The 25,172-nt window shown below is 38.9% G+C and overlaps 1 protein-coding gene across 15 annotated transcripts in view; it reads left to right on the plus strand.

Annotated features, from left to right (window-relative positions):
* The window catches only part of FOXP1 (forkhead box P1), a 553,244-nt gene that overhangs the window by 236,736 nt on the left and 291,336 nt on the right, over positions 1-25,172 (plus strand). For all 15 annotated transcript variants that reach the window (XR_014154059.1, XM_081852731.1, XM_081852742.1 and 12 more), the window contains one exon: positions 9,700-9,765. The gene's annotated coding sequence lies outside the window, so the exon portion shown is untranslated. The remainder of the gene's footprint in view (positions 1-9,699; positions 9,766-25,172) is intronic.

The following is a 25,172-nucleotide window of genomic DNA, read 5'->3' on the forward strand; positions in this document are numbered from 1 at the left end:
AACCAGTCTCCTCTAATTATGACTAAGCCTAGATCCAACCCATAACTGGTCAGACTTAGAGGAAATAGTGGACGGTGATGGTTCAAAATTGTACACTGATATGGCATTTACAGGAGTAGTTTTTCAGCTAAACTTCCAACTTTTAAATATTGCTCGTATTTCCTTTGAAACCATATTATGCTTCATTTCCTGAAAAAGACTAGTGATAGTGAAAGTATGCATGTTTTACTACATATCAGTTTGATTTACCTCGCTGTGCAGTCATGGTGCAGTGTAGACAAAATGCATGTTCTACTATTTGTCATTTCTATTATTTTAATATGCACAGCATTTCAGGTTGTGATTTCACAAAATAACCTTGGTTGTCTAGTTCACTCTTATTCTGACCTTACAGATCAGGAGCTGATATTGAGATGCAAGGACATGTCTTGTTCAGGGACATCTAGTAAGTCATGGTAGATAAGGGCCACAATTCATATACGGTAACTTCTTCAGGTATGTGCAAGGATGTGCACATATCTAGTAGGTTAAGTGATTATTCCTCTCATTAGAACAGCAACATTACAACTCAACGTTGAAATTCCCACAGGTTCGAAAGTGATTTCCCATGTGGTCTTGGGGAGAAAGGATGTTTTGTTGCATTGGTATTTGTATACTTTATAAAAAAAAAATAGTTTATAAAGAGAAATGCACTTGTTTGTAGACTTTTAAAACACCATAAACATACACACAGCTTATCCAAGTATCCTTGTCTCTTTTCCCACCCTGCTTTAAACAAGTATTATGCAGGAGCAGAATACATATTGGTTCTAAGTGTAGCATATTTAAGGTTGAGGTTATCCAGATTTACAATACAGTGGTACCTCGGGTTACATACGCTTCAGGTTATATACGCTTCAGGTTACAGACTCCGCTAACCCAGAAATAGTACCTTGGGTTAAGGACTTTGCTTCAGGAAGAGAACAGAAATTGTGCTCCGGCAGCGCAGCAGCAGCAGGAGGCCCCATTAGCTAAAGTGGTGCTTCAGGTTAAGAACAGTTTCAGGTTAAGAATAGACCTCTGGAACGAATTAAATACTTAACCCAAGGTACCACTGTACTGTACCAGAAATTATTCTTTGAACGCTGTAAAATAATGTCAGTGTAATCCCATGCAACAAGTGTATCTGTTTATTCAAATGCTTAGCTCAACTTTGAGCTATCCTCTAGGCAGCAAGGATGCATTGTAAAGGTTAATTGCAGTTCCGTCCTCATTTCTGCACATGAAATGGTGAAGGGTGTGCTTTCTTGAGAAATATCTTTTTCTAGTTTTCTCACCCAAGTAGTAGAAGCATGTATCTGTATGTGTTGGGAGATGAATTACTCTTCTGCCAGAAGCAGACGTTCCAATTTTGGGCCTGGTTCCACTGGCAAAGTCCCCACTGTAGTTGCTGCCAGCTCATGAATGATGGGATCAGGCCTTTATTTGGAGCTGAGAGCACTTGATGTGGAAACAGGAAATGCACATTTCTAACCTTCTAGAAACGTGTATTGACTGTTTTCAGTCACAAGTCCAAAGTTTCTCCTCCTTCCAAACAATGGTGCCATTGTACCCATCGTATCTGATTAGTTCTTGAAATGTTTCAGTAACTCTCTCTTAAAACATTATAAGAAGATAATCAGCTGCCTTAGAAGGTCCCCATCTGGAGTATAGAGTTCTTTTGCTGAAAGATGTTTTGCCTTTCTGAGATAGCTCTCGCATTTCATCATCTGTTGTGCAGAGATGAAGTGCATATGAAAAGTCAGTGACTCTCAATCCATCTGTTGTTATTATTTTCCACTGATAATTGGCTCGAACAATGAAATGTCTGTGTCTGTAGCCTTTGAAACCATATACCCTGTTTATTTTCTGGAGGTCTCACTCCCCTCCCCCAGTCTCTGTACTGTATGTGTGTGCGCTTCATTTTCCTCTCAAGCATATAGCTAGTGGAGCTTGCATGAAGATGACATCTTTGACTCGGTGCATCAGGATGTGTCACTCAGACATTTGAATCTTGAATCCCCCCACCCCCCGCCCAGCCCAACAGAGTGCTATGGAGAACAGGCTTAACAGCAGGAAAGACTGTCAGATCCAGAATGCAGTGTTATTCTACCTGAGTAGCAGTATTTATTTCAGTTTCCTTATTAAAATATTAATTTAAAATCCAGCATCTATTAGCTATGGAATTAGATACCACCTATAATTGTATATTATATTCAGTTGCATCCAGTTTTGCACGATGCAGAGCATTAATATTGGATTCCACTAACAGCACTTCCATTAGCTTGCTCAACCAGTATGAGATATATGTGAGCAAGAAGGCATAACTACCAGCCAGAAGTGCCAAAACAGTCATTAGAACCTCCATGGGGATGGACAGAGGCTTTTACACAGCGATATACTGATTACATTTTGTTCAATGGTTTATTTGCATCAAGGTTAGATCGCTGTTATCTATGCAGAGAATATGATCTAACACCTTATTTGAAAGGTCATTTCAATTAATAATAATAATAATAATAATAATAATGCTATAATAATAATAATAATAATAATAATAATAATAATAATAATAATAATATAGTGAATAGTAAAGGCATTTCTTATGGACTCTCTCCGTGAGGTATTAATTAAAACCAATCCTGTTAAGCATTTTCCCCCTATCAGGTCAGGAAATTGAGTTATTTAGTTCCAGGTTTTTAGGGGCAAGGCCTGCAAAGGGGACAATTTTTGTCTCATAACCTGTTGGCACAGGGAACTGAGTTTTTTTGTTTTACAGTGCAGCTCCTGATATATTTTTTATTAGCATACCTGGTCTATGAGTTGACCCAAAGTCAAATCCAGTTTGCTTGTGCTTTCCCACATGCTTCAAGAGAAATTACAGTTGCATGGGTATTTTCTAGCTTTGCTAGTTGAATCCAAAGCTCTTTTAAAGGGGTATCTAGTAAGCACTGCTGTTGGATGTCTTTTGTTCATTTAACTGGCCAGGACCCAACTCTCACCTTGGTGCAGTCAGAAACTGTAAGCTCATGGGAGGGAAATACTTTATTTTAGCAGCCCTTTAATAAATATCTCATGGTGTGTTGTGCTGGTGCCCCCCCCCTTTTTAGTGAGGTCTTTGAAAAAATGAGGGTAGTCCCCAAAAGCAAGTAAAAGCCCAGATGTAGAAGCCCTCTCTTGATAGTTTGAGCGCTGCGCATTAAAGCTTCCTTGGGTTTCCAGTGCTCATGTAAATGAGAGGTTTTATTTCATGTGAATAAGTGCTTGATAGACTGTGTATCAAATAATTCTAGAATCCAAGTAAATATAAGGCCTATTCTTAAATAGATAAATAAGAAGACTACATGTGGCTGTCACGTTAATTGTTATATTTTGTGGCTGTAGAAATATGTCAACTCAGCTAAGAACAGTCATATTACATTTTCTTTTCTTTTTAAAGATCTCATTACTAAAACTAACTCGTCTGGGATTTTATAAGATACTACTATAATTTTACATCTACATATGCCACTTAAATATGTGTGTGTGAATAGTAGTAGTAGTAATAGTAATAGTAATAGTAATAGTAATTATTATTATTATTATTATTATTATTATTATTATTTATCATAAGGAAGGCTGAGTAAATGGTGCGCTAATCCGAAGTGGAGTCTCTAAGACGGTTGTCTGGCACCTTGTACGCCTCCTTGTCTGGCAACTCCTGCAGCCAAATTGGTGCCAAAGGTAATTGCTCTGCTTTCCTTTGGACCACATCAACGAAGACGAGAAGTGGGTTTTGTTGTCTGGGCAGCCTAGGACCTGTATAAACACTTCCTAGGCTTGTGTCCCAGGGAGGTCACTTTGGTGCTGCTAACACAGTGGTTTGACTTTACCCCCAGAGATGTACTTGATTGTCTCTTGAGACAGATGGATACCAACAACAACAAGCTTGCCACAGCAAGAGCCACAGCAATGTCACACCCCCCGCCCCAGTTTAACACAGTGTTTTTTCAAACATACAAAGATGGCCGGGTGATGGAGAAGTTGGGGGTGGCTAGGGAGGCATTCCTTCTCTCCTCCCCATGTCCTTCTAGGCTTCTCTGCCTCCTGGACACCTTTATTCAGCATACCAGCCAGGCCCATGTGAAGCTTGTCATAGGCCTGGGGTGGAAGTCCTGTTAGAATAAAGTTATAAACTCAAACAAAAAAGCAGTGAGTCCCTGGTGTGGGCCCCCAGTTGACTTAGCCCTTTGAGGCCCAGGGCAAGTGTACCTGGCTGCCCCCCCCCCCCCGCTCTGCAGTTTATTTGCTCCCATCCAGCCCATTACTGAAGCCAGACACCGACCCACATCTGCTGCCACTCTTGCAGGTATAGGCTTCCGAGCCTCGGGCCTTGCCGAGGGGGGGGGAGGTCTGGAGTGATCTGCTGGGCGGGCCCACGGGCCGTAGTTTGAGGACCCCTGATATAGATGTTACACGGCTTGAGGGACAAGATTGTTCCCTGTGAAATCCCATATGGAAGTTTGTGCAAGACTGTGCAACATCCCCTAAGTACCATTCTCTGGAGATGGCTGGCCCAATAAGGACAGGCTCCATTGCAAAACACTGCCATCCAGTCCCTCTTTGGGCATACGCTCTAGGAGGATACCATAGTTGATGTTAATGAAAGCTGCTGAGAGATCAAGGAGAATCAACAGGGTAGTGCTCACATTGACTCTGTGTACTAATGCAAATGGTCAAATTTTGTCTTTAACAGATGAAATGTATACGCTTTGGAAATTCATATAGGGGATGGCGTGTAAAACAGGGCTGGGGGAACCTGTCACCCTCCAGATATTTGTTGCACTCCAGCTCCCAGCAGCCATACTTAGCATCGCTAAAGATCAAGGATGATGGAAGTTGTAGTCAACTTTTGAGGGTTTCTGTTTTGTTTTGTTAATCAAGATGTGTATAAAATTTAATAAATAATAATTTAGCAACTTTTGGAGGACTACTTCCTTTCAAGAAAACATGCATAGGATTGTTCTCCAAACTGATTTGGGTCATCTGATGGGGGGGGGGGGAATCTGACATAAATATCAAATTTCCTCTCCCCCTTCCAACCTTAATAGAAAGTATATTTGTTTACATTGGATTGTTTCTAAAGCAACAGCATTCTAGAATATTCTGCACATTCTGGTTTTTTTGAAAAAAATGACAGTTTGAGCAATAAAATTGTTTCTATTTTGAAACAACAAGAAACAAATCATGCCTTTCTTTTTCTTAAATGCTTCAAAGATGTAAGTTATAAAGTCCTTCTTGCCCCCCAAACCCAACAGCTTAGCCTTTAACATTTCCACTCAGAAATTAGTTTAATCAATGTCAGTGGAATTTACTTTTAAGTATACATACTTAGAGACTCAGTCAAAACCTGTAATTCTGATGAATTTGAGGTTTAAAGAAAGTATGTTCTACCTACTGGATTCTTTCCTGCTTGTTCGTCTCTTTGTCTTTCTCTGCCTTGAAAGGTGTGTGGGTGAGGAAATGTTTTCTTTTGTAACAGCAAATGTCAATTCAGTTCTTAATATTGTTCCTATTTATTAGTTGTTATTGCTGCTATTTATGGGGGGGGTGGTTGCGTGTAGCTATGTGATCTTTTTTAGCCACCATCCCTATTAAACAGGCTGTTCAGCTCCTGAGAGATCAGGACAGGTAGAAGGCACAGCAGGCGTCTGATTTGAGCCAGTTACTCATTTGCCGAGTGTTTGTGTTTATGCAAAGGGGCCTCTTCCTGCATATTTAATCTAGAGTAAGGCAGTGGCTTTTGTTGTGTTTAGACCACATACCTTCAGTCCTTCCTTACACTGCAGCCAATGTTGAGGCAGAGAAAATCTGGCTAGTTAGAAGTAAACCGTATGGTCTTTCCAGAACTCTCAACTTTTTCTTTACTTGATTGGGAATTATTACAACAGCTCAGACCTTTTCTTCCTCTTCATTAATGGGTAAGTGTGTATTATTAAAGATCCTTATCCTTTATTGTTCCTCTTTATAAATAATGTTCAGAATTCTGTCTTGTTCAGACCTCTTTGCAGGAGCCCCGGTAGTTTAGGGAGTTTGTTGCAGCCTTTAAGGTTTGTGAATCCAGGTGTTTCTTTAGGGTTTACTTTTTCTTGTGCAAGTACCTGAACCTTAACAGCACACTGTTCTCTGAGAGTAGGGAGATGGGATGTGTTTGACTTGCTTTTTTGTCGGGCATTTTTGTTTGTCACTGTAGGGGGGAGGGGATAGTTTCATTGTTTACTAAAGCTTTCAAATGGCATGCACAATAGTTTTGTTTTTGTAAAAAGCAACAAGACAGTTGTTTCTGTTTTGTCCTCGGTTAGAGTCCTCACCAGAATGTCTGTTTTATACTAGGGATCAGGTTTTTTTTTCTTTTGTGGAAATTGAATCGTCTCTTCATTGATATTAATAGCACACTAGAGATGTTAGCTATGATGCAGAAAGTAATAGGACTATAGAGTAGGAAACCTGATAATGCAGCGGGAAAGTGGGATGAGGGAAACTGACAGTCCTATTGCTTCTCTGTGAGGGGCAGAGTTAGCATAATGGCATCCTAGTTTTAACTGTCTACTAAAGGCATTTTAAATATCACTTGCTGTTAATCTAGACATAATTGCTGCTGTGTGTTCTCTTATCAACTGCACCAGCTCAGTTCCTGATTGAATCCGCTTTAAAAAATGAAAACCCATTCTTGAAACTGTATTTATGTATGTACTCTGTATGAGATTCGTGCAGCCTATAAGAGAATGCTGGCTTCTATTTGAAAGTCAAATGAGAGGGTTTTTTTATTTATTTATTTTTGCTTTTTAAAGAGAAAGACAAATAAAACCCTCATGTTTGTTGAAAATATGATTATTGTACGTCGAGGCTAGAAGTAAGAATTTGGGTTACCAATTAACTATTTCCTTCATTTGAGTAACTCCTCTTAAACAGAAGAGTGTGCTATTCTACCACATGTTGGCAAGTGTGAGGATCTGAATAAAATTTCACCAATCTTATTAAAATGTGTAGGGATTTTTTAGTCTTCTTGGGTGCAAATCAACACACACATTCAGAAGCATTTTATTAACAATAAGACTGCTTAAAGTCGTCCCCCCCCCCCGCTTCGTAGCAACATTGCAAATAGCTTATCTAATTGTTAGTATATTACTTTTATAGTCTTTCTTTATGAGGAAAAAGCACCTCAGTCAAAGCACCTTATGTCATTAGCGCTATTGTATTCTTAAATTTTGATTGATAGAGATAATAGTTTTCACTTAAAAATACAGACAGGTACTTTAACTTTCCATGACAATAGCTATTTGCATTTCTTTTATCTTTTTGTTTAACATTTGTGGGGGTTGGGACAGATTTGATTATTAACTCTTATTGCACACTGTGGTAAGTGCTAAAACAAAGCTTTTGTCAGAGCTTCAAAGGTACAACAGCAAATATTGTTTTTATTGTTTCAATATTTAAAGGGTGTTAAAGGATACCTCAGAAATATTTTCACATGACCATGGCCAAGAGTGTCACTTTCTTGTAAGGTAATATAATAGTCTCCCATCCTTCCCTGGAAAAGATGCCCAGACTTCTGTGTTGCTGCTTGTCTGAAAGGAGGAATACTTTTACCTGATGGATTGAAAAGACTAGAACCTGCGCAGCACGTTTCTCTTTACCTAACATAAAAGAGGGAGTGAAACTGTTAAGTTCATAGGAATCTGAAAACTGCTATAGAACGGAGGGTGGAGACTTTTTCAGCAGCAGTACCATGCAGTGTGGGTCATTGGTGGAGCAGTAAAATGCATTTTGTGTGTCCAAATTTAAGATTTGAGATTTTAATGCAAAAATCAAATTTATTAGATGCGTCAGCAAATGCATGAGATGTCAAAATATACGTGAGGCCCCAGTATGCATGTGCTGTTGAAGTGTTATTTAGGAAGCTTAAGCCTAAATTTAAACAGTGTACGTATATAGGAAGGAAAACACTTTTTTTCTAATGCATTGCCTGAGTGCCTGCAAATACAGCTGTTGTAGAGAAGAGGGGTGGTGGTGGAATATTCCATGTGATTGCCTTTAATTCTCCAAGATTTTTAGTTGATGTTTCTAACACAGCTGCATAATTGTTAAAGTTGGCACTAATTTTTTTTTAATAATTTTTTATTGGAAATTTTATTTACAACATAACATAACCCCCCCACCCCCAATACAGAAATCCATCCTTATTAAACGTGAACATAACATAATCATAACATACAACAATACAAACAACCAAAGTTGGCACTAATTGATGAATAAAAAGTTAATAGATCAAAAATGCATAGGAAGATTTGATTACTTGGAAGATTGAAAAAATAACTGATCTGCATGTTACAAAAAAAGGAACAATTTAGAGTTTATAATTTTCTAATACAGGTGACAGATTACTTGTTTAAATGACCCTTAATGTCCAAAGGCCAATTTACGAAAAAGGCTACAGTGTTAGGGAAAAGGTTGTTTCAGAATACCTCACAACAAACTAGCCTTCTAAAGCTGAAGAGTATAGTTTCAGGAGTAATGTAGCACTTGCTTTTCAGACATGTAGATTGGTTTGTATTAAGATTTTCTTAAATTCCGTTGAAATACACAGAAAGCACCCAATTCCCATTGATTTCAGGAGACATTAAGCACCTGTAACATTCAGTGGATTGTACCTGGAAAAAAGCTTTGTGGGTTGTCCACAAATGACTGTACTGTTCTTCAAATGATCAGTGTTTAGTTAAATTTGGAACAATTTGCTATTAGCACATAAACTACTTACCAACGTGTTTAGTAATGTGATGTTGAATTAAATTTAAGTGCTATTCGTAGTTTGATCTGTTAACTTGATGCAAATTAAATTTTCCCCACTTCTTCTATACACTGATTATATGACCAGAAAATGGAAGATAAGTTTTGTTTCTTAAAGGATTACATACCGTTTTGCATGAAAGAGAATACTGTGATGTTTACGTGATAAAAAAAGCACACCCTCCCTTTAGATCACATAACTGTGTACTTTTCCACTTTTTAATGGCACCAAGTAATCCTTGGTATACTTGGTGTGTTCTGCTTGACTTACAACGGAATTCCCTAAAAACAGTGATGTGTATTTATTTTGTAGGGGAAATGTCTGAATGACGAAATCAGTTCTGTTGATATACTCAAGGCAGCTTATCTAGAAGTATATCTTTTGGGGTTAACAACAAGAGCAATAAGGACTGTGGTAACAAAAGTAAGCCTTAAAAAGAATTAAATCAATACATAGCCACATGTATATGTTGCACTGAAACCTACCCGATCTCTGAGAACAAAGGCTTCTGAGTAATATATTATTTAAAGTGAGAATAAATGGATAAACATCAAGATTGCGAAAGTTTGTGCTAGAGAGAACAAAGTCAGTTTCATCTGTAGAGTTTTTCTTTGCCCCCAAAGATTATGTTTTGTTTGTTTGAACTGAGCTTCACAATGGCTGCTACTGATAACTAACTGTCCTGTGACTTGATTGTTTTTATTACCTTGCTCTGAAAGTCATTCACCATTAAATGCAATTGGATTCATTTGTTGTTTTATTTACAGTTGCCCTTGATAATATCTCTGTGAAAATATCTCTCATATTGTCGCTAGCCCTGGTCAGTCATACTGTTGTATCTATTTTGTTTCCAGGGTAAGAAGATTGACCTTTTTTGGTTGGCTGTAGCTGAAGATTGCTTGGCCGAAGCCACTTAAAAGGTAAATAAATTACATGTTTGCGCTTGATTTCCATGCGGAGTGAAGTAAATGCATGGGTTCAGTATCTTGCCTTACTGCCTGTTTTCCTGTGAATGTGTCACATGGCACTGTGAAGTGCCTCAGAATCCTGTTGGAACCCAGTGAGAACATAAGTCTGGAAGTATCGGAACTGTAAACAAAAGTAGTGGATTATTCTGGGAGCTGTGACTAAATCATAGTTCTTGGAGAGTGAAATCCTATGCATGTTTACTCAGAAGTACTGTGCTCAATGGAACTTCCTACCTAGAAAAAAAATGTATTTAGGATTGCAGCATTTTTCTCAAGGCATTTTTCTCATAAATGAATTGCAGCCTCAGATTTATGTTGTATTTAACAAATAGCATATTTCAAGCTTCTTTGCTAGCTTTGTATTTCCTATCCTAAATTTATTTTGCAGCTGGTGGATATAGCAGATTTTGGGTATGCTTTGGGTAGCTGTATCAGTACAAGCTAGAATGTGTTTCAGTGTAACCCAGAGGTTGGCAACCTAAGGCCCATGGGCCGGTTCTGGCCTATGAGTTAACTGGAACTGGCCCACGGCCATTCCGTGGATCAGCGTGGGGATTCCATGCTCTTTTTTTCACGGCGCCATTTTTTCTCTCGCCGTGAAGACCGACTTCTGGGTCGGAAGAGCGCCGGAAATAGCATGTGCGCTCCTCCATCCCAGAAGTGCGCCGGAAATAGCTTGAGCGCATGTGCAGGTGCGCACAGTCCGGCCCACCAAGAGGTCTGCCGGGGAGTGGACCGGACTGGCCTCAAAAAATGTTGCCGACCCCCTGGTGTAACCGGTATAAAAAATGCTTATACAGTTCCGACTCATTAGCTGTGAGGTTTTATGATCAGCCCTCCTCCTCTTCCCATGCAGCTGAGTGTTCAGAGTTTTTGCTTCACCCCAATTTGCCTTTTTGTCTGAGTTGAAAAACTAGGGTTATTAATTATGGTCTCTTTGAAACTTGCAAACCTTGAAACCATGGTTCATCAAAAATGAATAGAAGCTTCTGAACAGGTCCACCTAGCTGTGCAGGAAAAGGAAGAGGGAAGTTGCAGTTGGCAAGCATGTGGCTCATCTCAACTCTCAAGTACTCTAACTTATGTTTTACATCTGAACATTTGCATTGATTTCAATGAGACTTAATACCATAAAAGTTTTTTTTAAAAAAACTAATAATAATTCAGGGTATTAGCTGCCCTTCATTGTTTCTGACTTGAAATAACTCAGTTCCCTCTATCCTTATAGGGGCAAATTACAATTAAGACAGGCAGTAATGTCTGCCAGTATTTGGAGATGTATCTATGTTATCTGGCTGGTGTTCATCTGGCTGTTTTATATTCACTTTCTCTCAGAAATTAATAGTTAAGTGCCATAGCAACAAGCATCAGTTGTGTAGCTGTAAGTAGTGAATGCTCCATTATATAAAGTCAGTAACTGTTAGTCTTTGGTCTCTTAGTCTCATTATGTGTTTACATGCAGGCTAATTTTTTTATTTACAGTTTATTTTAATTATTCTTGAAAAATCTGAGTACAGTGGTACCTATGGTTATGAACTTAATCCGTTCCGGAAGTCCGTTCTTAAACTGAAACCGTTCTTAAACCGAGGCACACTTTGCCTAATGAGGCCTTCCACCACCAGTGCCCTTCCACCATTCAGATTCCATTCTTAGACTGAGGTAAAGTTCGCAAATTGGGACACTACCAGTTTGCGGAGTTCTTAAACCGAATAGTTCGTAAACAGGGCTGTTCTTAAACCAAGGTACCACTGTAATAATTATTAAACAGTTCATCAGGACATCAGGAGTTACAACTGACTATTATGCAATGTTAACTGTTGATAACAACAGCTTCATCTATGGAAATATTCAAATTTAGCTGTAATTGTAAAGTGAAAATATAGCTTTTACAGTCATTCCTAGTGGGTGGAAATTACTTTATTGGGCCATAAGTCACAAGGTTTCAACATTTTCTATCATACATTGCATTTTTCGATTATGGGATCATTTCAGTTTTTTATTTATTTATTAATTTTGTACAACTATGGTAGTGTCCCCTTCCATATTGAGTGAAGGTCCGCAGAGTAATATACAGAGAAGTAAGACTGAAGGAAGAGACAGCTGCGGTCACTTCCAAAGCGGGACCTAGGCATACAGGGGTGTGGAATTAGCATTTCTCCTGATACGGAAAAAACAGAGACAGCGTCAAGAAGAATTTGTTTTAGGCAAAGTCATGGCAATGGTATGCCTTCAGCTGAGGCCTGAAATACAAGAAAGCTTTGTGACACCACCCTATACTGTGAATGTAGGAAGATAGGTCATGGCGGCAGACTCTATTCCTAACACGCAAGGATTTCCTTTGCATAGTCAGGAACTGTGCTAAAAGTGTGCATGAACACATAAACTCAGGTACATAACTGGCATGTGCAGATAATAATGAGATGTACACAGGCAGCCGCAAAAGATAAGGAGTGATGTTTTCTTGAGATGACTGGTTCTCACACTCTCAGTTTTGCACTATGGCAGCAAACTTGAGTGCAGGAGAATTTGCCATGTTGACTTGCCTTATATGAGAGAGCAGGTACTGAAGCTATTAACTGGGAGAAGGTACTCAGTATACCACATATACTGGCTGGTTAGCTACCACAGACACATGTTTATCCTGCTTACCTGTACTCCTGTCAGTACTATTTTCCATCATGATTTCATACAGAACATTGCCCCTTCTCCTTTTTGGTAGGAAATGAACAAAACAGGCGTATGTGCTATACAGTAATTTGCATTTTGGCTGGAAACTTACAGGCCCACTTTCATCCTGTTGAGAATGGAAATCACCAAGACAATAAAACCCATAGGAGTGGGTGTCTATAATGGAAATGGTGATGGAGCGCTAATTGGAGTAGTGCCATTGAAATAAGAAAGGTTAAGGGTTTGGTTGATTGAGATCAAGTTCAATTGCTTTGATTGCTTAATTTCAGGTGAATCCTGTTTTGTGTATTAGTGATCAAACTGTTCCGTTGCAACAGCAAGGTTCTGCTTTTAAATCCTACAGGGATATTTTTGTAGTCCTTAAACCTATATATAAAAAAGGGAATATTACTGAAACAACATTTTTCTTTCAATCTTTCTATAAATTTTGAAGATTATTTCAAGGGGGGTGGAAATCTCTGTTTATTTGATATATTTTATCCCACTCGTAGCACAGGGCAGAAACTGCAGCATAAGGGGCTACCATACAATTCAATATACTCAACAATGACAATGTTAAGCAGAAACTTAAATTATGGTCAAATATATGTGGCACTATGTAGACAGAAGTAGATGTTTTTCTGGAACTCTCTAGCTTTCTCCATAATCCAGCGCATGTTTGCAATTTGGTCTCTGGTTCCTCTGCCCCTTTGAAATCTATTTGCACTTCTGGGAGTTCTCAGTCCACATACTTCTTAAGCCTGCCTTGTAGACTTCTAAGCATAACCTTGCTAGCGTGTGAAATGAGTTCAATTGTGCAGTAGTTGGAGCAGATACTTTGGCCACTTCATGAGAAGAGAAGACTCCCAGGAAAAGACCCTGATGTTGGGAAAGATTGAGGGCACAAGGAGAAGGGGATGACAGAAGACGAGATGGTTGGACAGTGTTCTTGAAGCTACAAACATGAGTTTGACCAAATTGCGGGAGGCAGTGGAAGACAGGAGTGCCTGGCGTGCTCTGGTCCATGGGGTCACGAAGAGTCGGACACGACTAAACAACAACAAACAAATGTAGACAGAATTATACACTTTTGAGTTTTACTGATTTCATTTGGAGAGCATATGCTTAATACTTCTACTGATATTTTTCAAACAATTTAATGTTTACTGGATCGTGCCCATAAATTTCAGATCTATGCATTCTCCTTGAATTTGCACTGTAAATCATAACGTATAATTAAGTTGCTGTATCCAAAACCACCTTCCTTCAAAATAAGACTCTAAATTAAAATATCGGATTTCTAGATAAAAACATACACAGAAGAACATGCTTAATAATGATGTTAGCTTCTTAGCCGCATACATTTGTTTAAATACATAAAAGCCATTTTAATTTAACCAAATTCATTTGAACGTTACTGGTTATTTGTATACTGAAAACAGGAGGAAATTCTATAAAAACATGTAAGTAAAGTTATACATTATTGATAACAAAAGGTATCCAACAGAAGAACAGTACTGATGTATGGGGCCATTGGCCCATCAAGTCCAGTATCCTGCTCTCACATTGGCCGACCAGAATCCCATGGAAAATTTACAAGCAGGACCTGAGTGCAACAGCAGTGCCTCTTGTGAGAGCAAATTCCATAGTTTAAATGCGTGCTGTGTGAAGAAGGACATTTTTTTGTCTGTTCTGAATCCTCAGTCATTCAGCTTCGTTGCATATCTGTGAGTTTCTAGTGTTACAAAAGAGAGAGAAACTTTTCTGGCCGCTTTCTGCATCCCATGCATAATTTCACAAACTTCTATATCGTATCACCTCTTAACTCACCTGTTCTCTAACCTACAAAGTCCCAAACGTTGTAATTTTCCTCCTAGTGGAGTTTCTCTATCCCTTTGGGAATTTTTGTTGACCTTTTCAGAACCTTCTCTAGCTTGGCAATATCTTTTTTGAGGCAAAGCAACGAGAATGCTACATCAGAGTTTTCCAAACTTTTTATGTTGGTAACTCACTTTTTAGGCATGTATCATTTCACAACACAATATTTCAGTTTTACTAGCAAACCAGAGGTTAAACTAATCCCTTTTTAGCCCCAAGAGGAGTGCAGGGAGCGTTCACGCAAGACACCTACACACTGCAGCCGGCACACTAATGCAGGCATAGGCAAACTCGGCCCTTCAGATGTTTTGTGACTACAACTCCCATCATCCCCAGCTAACACGACCAGTGGTCAGGGATGATGGGAATTGTAGTCCCAAAACATCTGGAGGGCCGAGTTTGCTTATTTTAGTTTTATTTTTAAAAATTGTATACAGCCGTTCATCGGTAGATCTCAGGATGGTTCACAGCATAAAAATAAACGATAAAACTACAAAATACATTATAAAAACAGAAATAAGAAATAATGGCGGGGGGGGGGGAGAAATAGAAGCAATTGCCAAGGACTTGTTTGTGTCATTTGCAACAGGAACTTTCTAGCATGTTCTCACGAACAGAAGGCTAAAAATAAATAGCAAAGAAGAATCTCAGTTGTTATGAATCTGTTGAGGGGTAGACAAACTGTTTTTTGTGCAAAGGTAGGTTTTCAGAAAATGTCCAGACATTTCATAGCAGCTTTGGGTCACTACAGTTGACTATTTCATATTTTCAGACATCACAGAATCTTGGACCAACACAGTTTAGAGACTTGTATGGGACTAAATTTGAGGCAAAATTCAGGAGTCTGCCACTGCAATTGTTGTCACTAAGCCTCTCTCACCTGGTTGTCATATCTTGCTTTCTGTCTTGGGTCAACAGTATTGTGATTTATGGAAAGATACATTGTTTTAAAACACATAGTCAAGCAAAGAAATTAAAATGAAAGCAAATGAAACTCACGTAAGCACCTTGGCAGTATGCCTTGAAATCTGCAAATCCTACCCATTAACTGAATGAAACACGATGTGTGTTGGAATCAACATGGTATAGTTTGGCTCTATCAGATATAACAATGTGTTACCTGAGGAAGATTAGATTTGGAGTTCCTTCATGCTATGCTGAATGGTGATACTTTTCGTGCTCTGTGACCTTGTTGATGTTATTTGCCAGCTTTGTAGAGTCGCACAGCTCTCTTTAAAATGGGCATTGTTAAGCTCCTGTTGCATCACTAGGGTGTTGTAAAAGTAACTATTCCAGATTGTTTTGAGATCCTTGTTTAAAAGACAATAGGAAATTATTAATTGGGTCCCCCCCCCAATGGGTAAAGACATAAATGGCATTACAGCTGTACACTGTGGGTGGACAGTTGTCCTCTTTCTGCCAAAAGGACTGTGTATGTTCTTATCACAAGAGACAGAAAATGTAAAACAATTTATATCACTGAACTGGAAGACTACTGTGGAGAATAGATGGATGAAACTGTGACTTTTTATAAAGCAATTGGGTCAGGAAGATTTATAAATTAGATTAGGACATTTTGGATTAATTTAAAAACTATTTGAACAAATCTCATTAATATGAGCCACTAGAATGCTGTATCAAAGACTTCAAAGATTTGCCAGAGAAGTTCTCTATAGGCTATTATCTGCTCTAGTTAATCATCTCAGGAGAGCATGTTTCTTTTGTTTACTTTTGGCCCATTTAATTTTTTCATGCCTTCCTTAACCTTTCTGAACATTAAATACAGAATATGTCTGTGTATATTATATTGGCTCAGGTGTGGTGGCATGGGAACACAAGGGCTATAATTTTAGACTTTTCTCCTGTTCTTCAGATAATATTTTCTCAACTGTAAAAGTTACTCTTTGAGTCATGTTTGATGAGGGTGTGTTGGTGTGTGATTATCCTTCTACAACATATGTAGAGAACATGGTCCACCAAACTAGTTTCTGGTCTTGAATATTTATTATTATTATGAATAAGAGTTTCCATAGGAGGAAAAGGTTTGGCATGTGTATCATCTTCCAGTGTAGGAGACCTCTGCCTTCCAGGCTTAGAAACCATATGATGGCCAACTGGCTTCTTACTGCTTTAGTGATGTACTTGTAGATGGCTTTTGCACTGCATAGTTGGGGTTGTAATTTGGCCTCCAATCACTGAGCTTATTCATTCATGACATGAGCTCCTTTTGTTATCGATGAAATGGCAGGATCTGAATGGGGAACTATATTTTGCTTGGCCTTTGGTAGTTTGTTGTATCCTTCTGAGCAGGAAGCAAGGTCGCAAGTAGTGATAGGAAGGTACCACTCCTGTATTGAAGCTAGGGACTTAAGTATTGTGGCAGAAATGGCTACCCTTAAAGCTCAATTAAAGGAAGTAAAGAATTTGCTTTCTGCCATGGTACAGTCTTTCCTGTAGTTAATTGATGTTAGATGTTTGAATAGAACATAAACAAAACTTAAACATCAGTTGGTATGAGTACTATACTCTTTATGGTGAGCCATCAGTTAATATCTTTATTATTAACTGTGCAACACAACAAGCACAATAGCTTGGTGGTTGGCATATGCCTACTTTGATCCTTAGGCCTCCTGCAATTTTTCAGATGCTATGTCAAACTAAAACCTGTACACTGACAGGCTCAGTGTTGTTTCGAATTGTCTCAGAAGATCAAAGCTGTTAGCAACATTCTAAAAGATGATTGATCATCACCATGGTGTACATGAAAAGCTGATTAAACCTTGGAAAAACACGGGATGCATTATTTTCTTCTGATCCAAAATGCACATTCTGTATAATCTCTGGTGTGGATAATCCAGAGGAAAATTATGATCATCGATGCATTTGAGGAACCTGAAGCTGGTCTGTTCAAAATGGGGAAGGTTTTATGGATAATCCAGAATGAGGGTCAGTTCTGAGGCTGAATTGTTCTTCCTTTAAACTACAGGGGAATTCTCACTTATGTGGGGGTTCCATTACTGAATGCCACATGCATCAGCGAGATGCGTTAAGTCCCATCCGTTCTGTTCCACCCCAGCCCTGTTCCTCCCCATTCCGTCTCTGCCTCGCCCTGTTTTGGTGCTGAAAATGGTATGCACATACTCATTGTGCACATGTGGGGTGAGGCCTGTAGATACATTTAACTTTGGCCGCCTGGTGCCAGAAGGTCATATCCAGTGCTAGTCCTACTCAGAGTAGACCTGTTGACATTAATGAACCTAAGTATCTGTAGAATGTATAGGATGCAAGATAAATCATTTCAAACTGATAAATATGCTGACCTAGGAATTCATAGGCTTGGGTAGGTAGTGTAACGCAGGCCTCTTTTTCCGATCTTGTGATATAGATGTTGTTTCAACCATGGTGTAGCAGCTACAATTAGGATTGAGGTACTAGTGCAGATGTCAGTCGCTAGGGAACTGACTGCACCATGTTACAGGCTTATAAGTAAGGAGAGGACAGAAAGTGGTGTACTATGTTATGTAGTATCCTATTTGGATGACACTTGAATTGCCAAAAGAAATGAACCCAGGCCTTCAGCCATTAAATAATCTATGGCTTATTAAATGTGGGGGTACTGTTGTTGTTGTTGTTATGCTGTCTATTAGTATGCCCTATAGTATGCTGTGTAAAGTATGTCCTTAATGTTGTACACCACTCTGGGATCTTTGGATAAATGGCAGTATATAAATAGAATAATAATAATAATAATAATAATAATAATAATAATAATAATAATAATTCTAGAAAAAATGAAGTCAACTGATTTGGGAGCTGGGTACTTTTGATATGAGTCAATCTGGTGTTATGTACCCTCCTACACATATGAAGGAGGGAGACACATCAGATACATAAAATTTGTTACAGTAACATTCAACTAAAAGGCAGTTTATCTATTCACTGCTGTGTATTTCTAGTGGATATGCAAAAATACATGGGAATGATACAGCATTGGCCAGTTGTGGCTGTCAGTGCCTGGCTATCCTTAGCACCTTTTTTAGTTCTGTTTTTCTTCCCTTCTCCTGTATACAGGGAATACAAAAAAAGTTTACAGCAATCCTACTACTTGAGCATTTCAGTGTACTGCCTGCCCAAAACAAAGGAATTGAAAGGCACAGTGGACGGAAAAGCATTAGGTGCTGGTATATCCTTACAGGCTAAAACCAGCACAGGTCTGCTTTCCATCAAATAAAAGTGAGGTTGCCAGATTGATTAACCTTTTAGGTATAGCTAACATGTTTCGCAGCTGACATCCTGTGTTCCCTAGTTGTTTATTCTAACAATTTTATACTGTACTGGATTCCATTGCTGAGGCACCTGGGAGTTTTACGATTGCACAATTATTTAGTATGTAGCGTATGAATTCCTGCTAATTAACACTTGCTTTCTAGTATTTCCTTAGTATTCCTGAAAGAGAATCAACAATTTGGGTTTTCAGTGTGCCTTATGTAATAGTATGCTTAAGGATCTATCACCAGGGATGGCAGACATCTAATTTGGGTGAGATATCAAAACAAATGAATTAAGATTTGTCCTTGACTGGGGCCATGAAATTAATGTAACCTGAACTCACCATTTAGCTACTTTTGGTGACAGGCTGTAATAATTGCTCCCTAAAATGAGGGATTTTGGTTATCTGGTACAAGCAAGAGAGACTGCCACGCCCTTAGTACCTGTAATGGAAATTCTCTAAATTCCCAGTGAAGCAACCATATGTGCTTGAGGTCTTTTACTTAATCATCTATTAGTTGAACAGACAAAAATTGTTTCACTTCTGAAGCCCTGTTGCTACTGGCTGCCAGGTGCATGGTTGGGAGGTTGTGGGGCTACTTAAATCAATTTTGTATAATTGCTTTTGTATAATCAGCTTTGTGGTAGAAGGTACAAAAAGTCCTCTGATTATCAGTGCTTAAGTGCACCACAGAAAGGAAGTGACTGGCTGTTGGTATACCATCTGGTGTGATTGCTTGTTCTGCACTCATGTCTTGACAGTTGATTTCATAGAATCATAGAATCTCAGAGTTGGAAGGGACCCCATGGGTCATCTATTCCAACCCCCTGCAATGCAGAAATCTCAGCTAAAGCATCCATGAGAGATGGCCATCTAACCTCTGCTTCAAAACCTCCAAGGAGGGAGAGTCCACCACCCCTCGTGGGAGTCTATTCCACTGTTGAACAGCTCTTACTGTCAGAAAGTTTTTCTGAATGTTTAGTTGGAATCTCCTTTCTTGTAACTTGAAGCCATTGGTTCGAGTCCTACTCTCCAGGTTTTGTGCTCCCTATTACTTGAGTGCAACCATCTTGTTTGACTACCTCTATAAGGCCTCCTGTGATACTTAAGGCATAATGGGGTTGTGATATTAAAGCTGAAGTGAATGTATATCCAATGAAAAGCATAACTAGTGATACTTTGAAAGAAGGAAAAATTAATAATATTGCTCCATTGCTGATATCCACTACGTAACCAGAAAGTATTCCAGTTATCTGATGAAACAAATACAATAACCCGTTCCGATGTACTGCAACCAAACATGTTAAGTGACATATGTCTTGGATTGTTCTTCATTGGACACATTCTTCTCATAGAGGTGCTGCCATGTCAGTAGACACTTTTTAGCTAATTTTTAATGAGAGAGGACAGTTTTAGCATCTGTGCTTTGAGTGGTTTGCAGTTGGTCCTGGGATGTTCAGCTACTGCCTCAGTCCTCCTGCCACATCATTCTTGGCTAGGCCATACGTCAGGAAAATTCCTGACATGTCCTGGTTTTCGGGTGCAAAAAATGGTGTTGGGGGAATTGTGCCGAAATGGCAAAATGTCTTGGAAAACACAGGTGTATGGCAAAGCAAAACAAAAAAAGCAAAAAAAAAAAAAGCTGTACAACTTTGTGGGTGTCAGGAATTTTTACTTTTTGAAATATGGCAACCCTATTTTTGGCTCAGCTGTATGATTCAAAACATTTCCCTTTCTTTTTCAGTCTTGTTCTATAGATCACTCATAAGCCACTGATCCTCTAGTCCCATGTCTAAATTTTAAGTGACTGGTTTTTAAGCTCTTTTGGTTTCTGCGTGGAAGCGCTTTATTTGAGTGAGTCACATCTGATGGTATATTTTATGATGATCGATGTGTCTTCTGCTCTGGGGTGGCCATATCTTGAAACACAAGTTGAAACATATTATTAAAGCGGTTGGGAGTTTGTTCCCATATATTTTTTCCTATCGTGGGTGCGTACACCTGTGTAAACCTTCAATATGGAAGTTCTGCACACATGCCCATGTTTGAAAGCTTCAGTGTATACCTACACAAGTAGAGTGGCAAAATAAATACCTTCTGTATGAGAATGTGCATGCATTTTCCTACACCCATGTAGGAAAAAATGTTACATATGAAATAGCCTTAGGTCCTTTTCGAGACTACTGTGATATTAAAAAAAAAAATCCTCATTTTTTCCTTTTAAAATATTTGCTCTCCTGCTCTGTTACTCACTATATGTCACTTTGCTTTTTTCACTTTTATGTAATTGTTACGAGATCTGCAAAATTACTTTATTATTCTAGTGAGTTTCCTGATATGAATCACCCTAGAGGCATTTTTGTTTGTTTGATTTTGTATGAACTATCTTTGTTTCTAGGAACTAATGACTCCCTTGTCGTAACCTTTAAATCTGACGCTCACTCCCTTATCTGGGGTGACTAGTGGTTCTGCATGGACACCTGAATTGTAAACTGAATCTGCCCTACATATGGGCTGCTTCTGGTCTATCTCTGGCCTTAAAGAGTTAATAGAACAATTATGCACAATTTAATATTGATCATAAAAGAGAGTGGGAGAGCTGGTAGCTACACAGGGACTTTGGACAAATTACTTAATTTTTAAACCAGTTTTGAACACCCTTTTAAACCAGTTGGTTCAGATATAACGCTAAACAATAGTTTAACACCATGTGAATTAGTTTGCTTGAGCCTCAGGCTCATATGCTTTCCCGTCCTCTGATACAGCCATGAGGAGGAAATCAGAAGCATAAACTCTTAAAACTAACCAGAGTTTATTGTTTCATTCAAACTCAGAATTCTAGTTAGTTCAGCCCGGGCTTTTCCACCCTGGTGCCTTCCAGATGTTGCTGGAGACAACTCCTATTTGTAGTCAGTGATCAAGGATAATGGGAGTTGTAGCCCAGCAGCATATGAAAGGCACCAGGTTGAAGAAACCTGGTCTAAACTATGGTTTGCTGAAACATGCCAATATCAACAAACTGTAGTTTAAACTAACCATAGTTTGTCACTTTTTGGATGTAATACCCCAACTGGAATTTGTTTAAAACAGGAATTGGATGCTTTTAATCTTGTAGCTTGTCAGAGGAGGGGAAGCAAGTTTGGTATGCATGGGCCTCAGGTTTGAGCACATTCCTTTAAATGTTGCTAAACTATGGTTCGGTGTTGATATCCAAACTGGGTTGGTGACAGAGAGGGAGACAGATCCACAGCCTATTCTGTAATAGCGTCAGGATTTTAAAACACTGTTTGGAATGATTTCAGAACAAGAAAAGTTGTTGAAATCTTGGGAGAATTACCCTTTTCTTGGGGAAACTAGCCTCCTGGCATCCACAAGAACTCTGTATAGTGGTACCTCAGGTTACAGACGCTTCAGGGAAGATTTTAATGTGTGATATTTTAGTATATTTTTTGTTTCTGTGGAAGCCGCCCAGTGTGGCTGCGGAAACCCAGCCAGATGGGCGGGGTACAAATAATAAATTATTATTATTATTATTATTATTATTATTATTATTCAGGTTACAGACTCCACTAACCCAGAAATAGTACCTTGGGTTAAGAACTTTGCTTCAGGATGAGAACAGAAATCGCGCGGCGGCAGCGGGAGGCCCCATTTGCTAAAGTGGTACCTCAGGTTAAGAACAGTTTCAGGTTAAGAACGGACCTCCAGAACAAATTAAGTTCTTAACCCGAGGTACCACTGTAACTGCTTCAGTGGATGATAAAATATTTCTGATTCTCTGTTGCTGTACGTTTGTTTCTGTGTTGTCATGTGTTGTGAATAAATTTCTCGGCTGAAAATTTGGAATACTCATATACACACATTCTAGCTGTCTGCAGTTGTGATGAGGGACTATTGCATATATTAAGAGAAAGCCTGTGTCATGTGGCAGGGAATATTCCATGAGCTCAAATTTATTCTTGGTTGTTCTGTGTCAGCATGTCTGATTATCCGAAATGCTGTACATTTCTTGAGTGAGTCTTCTATGGGCTGGACTTCTGTTTTTATAAAACTAAGTGATTTTGATCTCTTCTATATAGATTGGAAGTACTGGGGAATCTCATCTGGTCAGTGCTCGTGGACTGTCCAGCTCTAATGGATAAAATTCTAGGGCTTCTCTATTGGAACTCATGAATTTATCAGACAGTTTTCTATTAGGTTTCTATTAGGTTTCCCTTAGAGTCTAACTAGATACATTACTGGCGACATGATTCCAGCATGTCCGAGGCATTAGTGGTGACATGATGCCAGCGTGTCGCAGACACTAATAGATTTGAACTTGCTTCTGTTTAGACATCACTGGGAAACCATTTTCTGCACATGAGCCACAAAAACCTTTTCACATGTAGATTTTTTTAAAATTTGTGTGTGTGTACACTCCTGTTTGAAATAAGAAGGTTTAATTATATACAAGGAGATGGGATACGTTCTATTTTATACTAGTATGTATATACAGCAGCAGCTATGCTCACTTAAAAAGGACAGTGTACCTTTAGGTTTTCCATGCACGCATGTGTGCATGTGCGCGCGCACACACACACACACACTCAATAAATGGAGAAAATTAGCAAACTAGATTATTCCTGCTTCTGTTTGCTTCTGTACTGCTCATACAGCACCACGAACTTTGCCACTAACCCTGAATGTACTTCCATAATCTGAGCATTGGCTACAAGATTAATATCTTCCTATGTTGATTTGAATATTTGTAAGACTTTGCCACATTTTTTGAGAGGCAGGCAGACACCAGAAAAGAACAGCTGTACTTCCTCTTCTCACATTTCCGTACTTCATTTGAAGTGGGTCAGAAATGTGGTCTGCTGATGGGGGGGGGGGACCCCTCCCACTGCATTAAATGAGTCAAAGAAGCATGGGGGGGGCGGGAGTGCAAGCCACTGTTGCTTTCTTTCATGAAATTTTGTATCTCAATAATTCCAATTTTGGAGCTGAAGCCTTGTGGGGCTATAGCCTAGTGGTTTTGTGTGCATAAGATCCCAGCTAGGAGAGCTAAACAGAGGAAACTGCCTAATACAGTGGTACCTCAGGTTAAGTACTTAATTCGTTCCGGAGTTCTGTACTTAACCTGAAACTGTTCTTAACCTGATGCACTACTTTAGCTAATGGGGCCTCCTGCTGCCGCCGTGCCGCCGGAGCCCGATTTCTGTCCTCATCCTGAAGTAAAGTTCTTAACCTGAAGCACTATTTCTGGATTAGCGGAGTCTGTAACCTGAAGCGTATGTAACCTGAGGTACCACTGTACACCCCCCTCAAAAAAACACAAACCTGGTATGAGGGGGGCATGGACTGTTTTCCCCGCTTCATGTAAAGTTGTGGTTGTATTACTAATTGTTACTCCATTCTCACCATGAAAAGAACTCTGAACTCTTAAAAAAATCAGTCTTTTAAATCTCTCTGTGTTTTTTGTAAAGTGTTTCTGACCCTCAATAAGATTTTCTAGAAGTGCAAAGTTTTATCTTTTAAAAAGGCATAGTGACCTTCATAATGTAGCAAATTTACATTACAACTATATTTGTAAAGTGTGCTATTTTGCTCATTTTTCTTTAATAGAATAATATCTATTAACTATGATTTTTTTTGTCTGTTGCAATATGCTGATGATATATGTATGTTTTCTGATGTCTTAGTAGTTAGACTGGAATGATGACAGAATGACCTGGGGTAAAAATTCTCCTGTTAAAATGGTGACTATTTGAGTACCAATTCGATATGAATATTACCCAAATTCAGCCTATTGGGGGCTAAGAAAGAAAGAAAACTGTGAAATACCTTTGCACCCTTTGTTAACAGAAGTTAGTGCTCTGCCCCATGCTGAAGCAAAGGGGTGATCTGGGACACTGCCTCTGTTTCGAACAAACATAAAAGATATTCCAGATGATGACTGGGCATAAATCATTGTGTTCCTTGTAGATCACTGCTTTTGTTTTAGATTTTTCTTTAAAACATTAATGAGCATTTCAGGTCAGAAGGAGGAGGGGAAAAGTCTCTGCATTTTGATTGCATTTTGTAAAAATGTTATTGCTTATGCATGTGCTGCATTGGCTTGCATTTGTATTACAGGAGTATCTTTTTTTTGTACATTGGTATTAACAATGCAAACACTCTGAAATGCTAATAGCACTAGTAAGCTTTTAATTCCATGGAATTTATTGCTTGCTGTATTTCCATGAATTTATAACGCTTTGATTCTTAAGAGCCCCATTTAATCAATTTTGCCTGGCACGGAACATAATAAACAACTTGCGGGTGCTAAAGTGCCACATGGGGGAGGACGGCTAACAAGAAAGTTAAATGCTTCTGCCACTAGCAGTTTCTCTGCTGTATTTTTCATGAGCTGCTGCTACCAATAATGTACTTTACTAGCTTTACAGTAGTGGTTGGACACAATGACAAACTAAACAGCATTCCGGCACTGTAAACACCCAAAGCAGCACCACTTTGTGCAGCTGCAGCTTTTATGTCATCCCCTTACTTTTTAATAATAATC

This window comes from Podarcis erhardii (genome assembly GCF_964252035.2).
Source record: "Podarcis erhardii genome assembly, chromosome: 2".
NCBI lineage: Eukaryota > Metazoa > Chordata > Lepidosauria > Squamata > Lacertidae > Podarcis > Podarcis erhardii.